Source organism: Archocentrus centrarchus, chromosome 18 (genome assembly GCF_007364275.1).
Source record: "Archocentrus centrarchus isolate MPI-CPG fArcCen1 chromosome 18, fArcCen1, whole genome shotgun sequence".
Taxonomy (NCBI): Eukaryota; Metazoa; Chordata; class Actinopteri; order Cichliformes; family Cichlidae; genus Archocentrus; species Archocentrus centrarchus.
The window spans coordinates 2,435,818-2,443,358 of NC_044363.1; positions in this window are offsets into that span (position 1 = coordinate 2,435,818).

The following is a 7,541-nucleotide window of genomic DNA, read 5'->3' on the forward strand; positions in this document are numbered from 1 at the left end:
TACTGCTGTTGGTGGGCTGAATCACAGAAACTGCAAGAAGACTAGAGAGGTCTAAATAACCAAAATACTTTCTTACATGTACCGTGAGTACGGAAAGTATTCAGACCCCTTTAAATTTTTCACTCTTTTTTTCACTGCAGCCATTTGCTAAAATCAAAAAAGTTCATTTTATTTCTCATTAATGTACACTCAGCACCCCATCTTGACAGAAAAAAACAGAAATTTAGAAATTTTTGCAAATTTCTAAATGAGTCTTCTTGGGAATGATGCAACAAGTTTTCCACTCCTGGATTTGGGGATCCTCTGCCATTCTTCCTTGCAGATCCTCTCCAGTCCCGTCAGGTTGGATGGTGAACGTTGGTGGACAGCCATTTTCAGGTCTCTCCAGAGATGCTCAATTGGGTTTAGGTCAGGGCTCTGACTGGGCCAGTCAAGAATGATCACAGAGTTGTTCCGAAGCCACTCCTTTGTAATTTTAGCTGTGTGAACACATGACCCCACAATATGACAATTTTACATGTTGATTTTTGTACTTACAGTGCTATATACAGTTTATTTAATTATGGCTCCCAATTTGTCCATTAGTGTATTTGCTACCCTTTGTCAGATTAACCCTTTATTGGAAGGTGAACTTTCGGCCCAGACTGAGGTCCTGAGCACTCTAGAAGAGGTTTTCTTCCAGGATATCTCTCTACTTGGCTGCATTCATCTTTCCTTCAATTGCAACCAGTTGTCCTGTGCCTGCAGCTGAAAAACACCCCCATAGCATGATGCTGCCACCACCATGTTTCACTGTTGGGATTGTATTGGGCAGGTGATGAGCAGTGCCTGGTTTTCTCCCCACATACGCTTAGAATTAACACCAAAAAGTTCAGTCTTCGTCTCATCAGACCAGAGAATCTTATTTCTCATACTCTGGGAGTCCTTGATGTGTTTTTTGGCAAACTCTATGGGGGCTGTCATATGTCTTGCACTGAGGAGAGGCTTCCATCAGGCCACTCTGCCATAAAGCCCCGACTGGTGGAGGGCTGCAGTGATAGTTGACTTTGTGGAACTTTCTCCCATCTCCCTACTGCATCTCTGGAGCTCAGCCACAGTGATCTCTGGGTTCTTCTTTACCTCTCACCAAGGCTCTTCTCCCACGATTGCTCAGTTTGGCTGGACGGCCAGGGCTAGGAAGAGTTCTGGTCGTCCCAAACTTCTATTTAGGGATTATGGAGGCCACTGTGCTCTTAGGAACCTTGAGTGCTGCAGAAATTCTTTTGTAACCTTGGCCAGATCTGTGCCTTGCCACAATTCTGTTTCTGAGCTCCTTGGGCAGTTCCTTCGACCTCATGATTCTCATTTGCTCTGACATTTGCTCTGACATCTCATTTGCTATTCTCCATTCAAAGATGGCTACAAAGCAAAGCCTCTTCCGCCTTTTGGGAAGTCTGACCACACCTCTGTCCTTCTCATGCCGAAATACAAACAACGGCTCAGGCAGGAACCCCCTGCTGTGAGAGAAGTGACACGGTGGTCTGATCAAACAGAGGCCGCACTGCAGGGTGCGTTGGATTCAACCGACTGGGACATGTTTCGCAGCAGCGCGGGCGGAGACATCGAGGAGTTTACGGAAACTGTTGTGGGATTTATTGGGAAAGTTGTTGAAGACACTTCACTTAGGAGGACCATCAGGACTTTTCCCAACCAGAAGCCGTGGGTGGATAAATCTGTCCGCGACGCCCTGAGGTCCCGCACCGTTGCCTACAACTCCGGCCTCGCCTCTGGGAACATGGAGGACTACAAGGTTGCATCATACAACGTCCGCAGAGCGGTGAAAGAGGCCAAACATCGCTACGGCCGCAGACTGGAACAGCAACTACAACAGTCTGACCCCAGGGGACTGTGGCAGGGACTACGCACCATCACGGACTACAAAGCACCACACACACACCCGGTGAGTGCCGACGCTTCTCTGGCTGATGAACTCAACATCTTCTTTGCGCGCTTTGAGTCGGGAAGCCGACAGCCCGCTGCGCTCCCGGCCGGAGGGGCGGAGACACTCACTGTGACGGAGCGCGACGTGAGGAGGGCGTTTAGACGTGTAAACACGAGGAAAGCGGCTGGACCAGACGGTATTAGTGGACGTGTCCTTAAGACCTGCGCTGACCAGCTGGCACCTGTGTTTACGCTGATATTCAACCTCTCACTGAAACTGTGTGTGATTCCCACCTGCTTTAAAAAGTCCATCATAGTCCCTGTCCCAAAGAAACCACACCCCAGCAGCCCCAATGACTTCAGGCCCATAGCGCTCACCTCTGTGGTAATGAAGTGTTTTGAAAGACTCATCAAGACATTCATCACCTCCTCACTGCCCACCACCCTCGACCCACTACAGTTTGCATACCGGCCAGACAGATCCACAGATGACGCCATATCCTTCCTCCTCCACAAGACCCTTTCACACATAGACACTGGTAAGGGGAACTATGTGAGAGTGCTGTTTGTAGATTACAGCTCAGCATTCAACACCATAGTTCCCTCCAGGCTGGTCTCTAAGCTGCTGGACCTGGGCCTGGGCCCATCCCTGTGCAGGTGGGTTCACAGCTTCCTGACCAGCAGACCACAGGTGGTACGAGTGGGTCACCTCACCTCATCCTCCCTCACCCTCAACACTGCATCCCCCCAAGGCTGTGTGCTCAGCCCTCTGCTGTACTCACTGTACACCCATGACTGCGAGGCCACGTCAGAGTCCAACGTCATCATCAAGTTTGCTGACGACACTGCTGTTGTGGGACTAATCTCTCACAATGAGGAGACAGCCTACAGGAGAGAGGTCTCCCGCCTGGAGAACTGGTGCCAGGAGAACCACCTCCTGCTCAACGTCAGCAAAACAAAGGAACTGATCGTGGACTTCAGCAGGAAGCAGCAGAGGGACTACCATCCACTTGTCATCAGTGGTGCTGAGGTGGAAAGAGTGGACACTTTCAAATACCTGGGAGTGACCATCTCACAGGACCTGTCCTGGACTCATCACATAAACATCACTGTGAAGAAGGCCAGACAGCGTCTCTACCTCCTCAGGCGGCTGAGAGACTTCAAGCTCCCACTCAAGGTGCTCAGGAACTTTTACACCTGCACCATCGAGAGCATCATGCGTGGGAGCATCACCACCTGGATGGGAAACTGCACCAAGCAGGACTTCATGGCTCTAAAAAGGGTGGTTCGTTCAGCTGAACGGACCATCAGAACCACCCTCCCCAACCTGCAGGACATTTACACCAAGCAGTGCAGGCTGAGGGCCATGAAGATCCTAAAACAGCCCAGCCACCCCAGACACTCTCTCTTCTCCCTGCTCCCATCAGGCCGGCATTACCGCTGCCTGAGGGCTAAGACTGAAAGGTTGAAGAAGAGTTTTTACCCACAAGCCATCCGTCTGCTCAACTCTGAGCCCTAACTGGACCATTATTGCACAATGTAAATATTATAATTTAAAAAGTGTGTATAGTGTATAGTATATAGAGTATAGTGTATAGTGTGAATTACTTTTTTATTTTTATTCTTCTTATTTATATGTGTGTGTATATATGGTTGCAGGTACAAAATACATTTCACTGTGCATTGTACTGTGTATAACTGTGCATGTGACAAATAAACACTATCTTATCTTATCTTATCTTATGACATGCACTGTGAGGTCTTATATAGACAGGTGTGTGCCTTTCCTAATCAAGTCCAATCAGTTTAATTAAACACAGCTGGGCTCCAATGAAGGAGTAGAACAATCTCAAGGAGGATCAGAAGAAATGGACAGCATGTGAGTTAAATATGAGTGTCACAGCAAAGGGTCTGAATACTTATGACCATGTGATATTTCAATTTTTCTTTTTTAATAAATTTGTAAAAATGTCTACATTTCTGTTTTTTTCTGTCAAGATTGGGTGACAAGTGTACATTAATGAGTAATAAAAGGAACTTTTTTGTTTTTAGCAAATGGCTGCAATGAAACAAAGAGTGAAAAATTTAAAGGGGTCTGAATACTTTCTGTAACAACTGTATATAAGGAAAAAGTGAGGAATAATGCTGTTCTAAATAGTCAGTATAGAAACTTTTGACAGGCACCTTGTATGTCTAAAGACTAAATTAATGATTAGATTTAGTTTCTGATGACAGTATTTTTACACAGTGATACATAAAGTAAGGTCCTACAGCTTTATTAAGTCAGTCACTATTTGGTCTTATTTAAATTCAGAAGCAGATAATTCCTCCGAGACCACTCCATAAAATCATCCCCTATGCTGTCCTCTTCCTCCCTACCACAGCCAACCACTGCAGAATCATTAGAGTATTTTCTTAAGGTGGACTGAAAGCCTGAGGCATACAAGGTGAACAAGAATGGAGACAGCATAGTCCCCTGTTGATCTCCTGTACTGCATGTCACAAAATCAGAGAGAGTAGACTCCCATACAACAGCCTGTCAGGTAGTCAGTAATCCATCAGGTGGTGGACATGTTTTTCCTGTAGTGTCTCCCTTGGTAGCAGCAGTTGAATCATGACTGATTTCTGTTAGAGATCAAAGGTGATCCTCACCAACAGGGTTATAATAGTACATTATTGTTTAGTTTTAGTTAGTTTTTCCTTTTTTTTTCTCTAATTCAGTTAGTTTTAATTAGTTTTCAGAGTGGTTTTGCTCATTTTTATTAGTTTTTATTTTTGGTTTATTGCTTAGTTTTAGTTTAGTTTCGTTAGTTTCAGTATTAGTTTTAGTTTTTCATACTTTTTCAGGTGCAAGATTCAAGGTACAAGAGTGACTTTTGTGTAATAAAAACTCAACAAAAGATACTGTAAAGAAATATATTCAACAACCAACTGTTCACAAGACAGAAGCACTACGTGCTAAATGTGTGTAATATTAAGGACACACGTGAACATCAACAGGGAGAAACAAAGAAAAACATGAACTCCCAAACTCAATAAATTCTACAATAAACTCCCAATAAACTCCAGTATCAGTGCAGTAGATTAACAACAGCTTCTGTTTTGGAGCTAGCTTAGTTAGATGCTCGATATGTGGCCGACCTCATGTCGCATTTCTGCTTGTGTAGCTGGATTGTGTGTGTTCATTACCTTACGGTCGTGTGCTGGTGTTTTATATGCTGGTGTTTTATATGCGGTGCCGGCTGGGACTTCTTTTGGTCCTTGCTCTTTGTGCTCAGTTTTTTGGATGCAAACATATTTGTCCCTGTTTTTTCACTTTCTTCATTCCCTCACGTCCATTCCAACAGTTTTAGCAGCTCCCTTCAGGAATTTGCTGACATTTGTGAGTCCTTGTATTGATTGTTCCTGATTGTTATTCTCTCACTGATAAAGTGGCCGGAAACGCACAAGGACGGAACAGGTTCATCACAACGTAACGGCTGCGTGGCAGCAACGAGTAGTCACATTTCTCCGGAGGTGAACGCCAGATTACGTCGGTTCAGAGCGGTTTCTGTAGCTGCCTTGTGTGCGGTTCTCAGGTGGACTTTGATGTTGGTGTTTTTTCCTCACTGAGACGTGTTCCATACATTTTTCATCATTCACAACAAGACACTCTTCTATCTGTATTATTGGACTAAAAGAAACTCCATATGGGACTCTGCCGCTTTCTCGGCAGACCGCTGCCATTACCTTGAGGACCAGCGCGGTGAGCTGCTGTGTGCTCGCACGCGCGCACACAGCTGCCCGACGGCGCTCCCAGCTTAGGGCTCGACACACGGGAGCGACAAACGACAGCGACAAATGGGTCGCATCGCCACTGGGGTGAAGCCGAACACACGGGACGCGATAGCGACGGCAGCATTGCGAATCGCGCTCTCACGTCACTCAGATCCAAGAAATGTGATTGGTTATGAAACTGGAGGGATTTAGTCATTTTCAAAGCAGTCCGTGTCAGACACGGCAATAAAGATGAGGAGTCAGAAGATTTTTATTGGAACTGACAAATCTTGCTGTTAAGTCTCCTCTACAAAAGAAAAAGACAACCTTGGGTTCATCCTATATTAGCACAAAAGTCCTCTCTATCCGTCTGTTTAACGTTAGTCTTGTGCCAACACGTTCCCATACGGCTGCCTTTTATGTATAACTCGATAATCACTGCGTGAAGTGTCATACTACAGGAAAGTCAAACATAAAACGATGCTTTCCTTCGTGCTGAAAGTGGTTGCAGACTGCAGCGTGTAGCATACTATCCGCTCATTGGTCAGTCAATGAAACTCTCGCTGATTGGTTTAGTGCCACGCGACAGCGACAAAAGTAGAACATTTTTCAACTTTGTTGTGTCGCGTCGCCTGGTCGCGTGTGCGCGTCTACGGGTACCAGCTCGAAATTTCACATGCACGAATGTCGCCGGTCGCTTAGCTGGAGGAGGGCAAGCGATTGTTGCCTCATCGCACCAGCTCCATAGGAAATGAATGGAGAGCGAGCGACGTCGCTCCCCGTGTGTCGAAAATGATCAATCCGCAAGGCTTTTAAATAAAATGAACAAGAAAAGGTAGGTCATTTTATCTATAATTTTAGTTAGTTTTTTTAAACTCACAATACAGTTTTGGTTAGTTATTTTTCCTTTTAATTTTAGTTTTTATTTATTTCAGTTAATGACAATGTTTTTTCCAGTTTTCGTTATTTCGTTCGTTTTCATTAACTATAATAACCCTGCTCACCAAGCAGCCATTAATATCTAGATGAGAGTAAATTCTCTTATAATGCCAGTAATGTCATTGGCTGTTTTTTTAAATCATTTGTGTGCTCCTCTGATAAGGAATTTCACTATAACTACTGGATTCATGGTCTTCATTACTGCTCCTTATGGGCCTGAATGACAGAGTCCAAGACTGTAAGAGGACAAGGTACACATCCAAAATATGTTCTTTCAGATATGTCCTTTCCAGGGAGGGGGCTCTGCTCAGCATTTCTTGGGTGCCTGGGGTCCTCCCCTCCCTCCTCGTGCAGGGATGGCCAGCCTTTGGCGGGGCTGGCTGCCCATCATAACTGGTTCTCTGGGGGTCTTGCCCTTTGGCCGCGGGAACTCCGGCTGAGACCTCCCTCCTCCTTCTCTGGGCTTGGGCACACGGCTGTCATTGGGATGTGTGGTCTCGGGTCTTCAGAGCTCGGGGGGGCCACAGGCGGCCTGCATTTCCTGAGTCTCTCTCTGTCTCTGGCTCCAGGGGTCGTTGCGGCTTCTCACACTCTTTATCAAATATGTTCAATGACAAATGCACATGCACACACAGGTACGCACACAAGCAACAGAACAAGAGTATGTGTTTGTTGTATGCTTCTCTTTCAGGTGCCATTTGTTGTGTTTTTTTGTATTTTGTTACAGCAGCAAAGCCACTTAAACTTGTAAATAAAGAAACAAATAAAGAAAATAAAAGAAAAACTAACAAGAGGAGCCTACAATACAAACTCCTCTTGGCACAACATAGCACGCAGACAATAATTTTGCTTGCTTAAGCAACCGGATAAGACAGGTGTAAAAATAAATAAATAAAATCTCTCAAATGTTTCATATACAGAGAGCT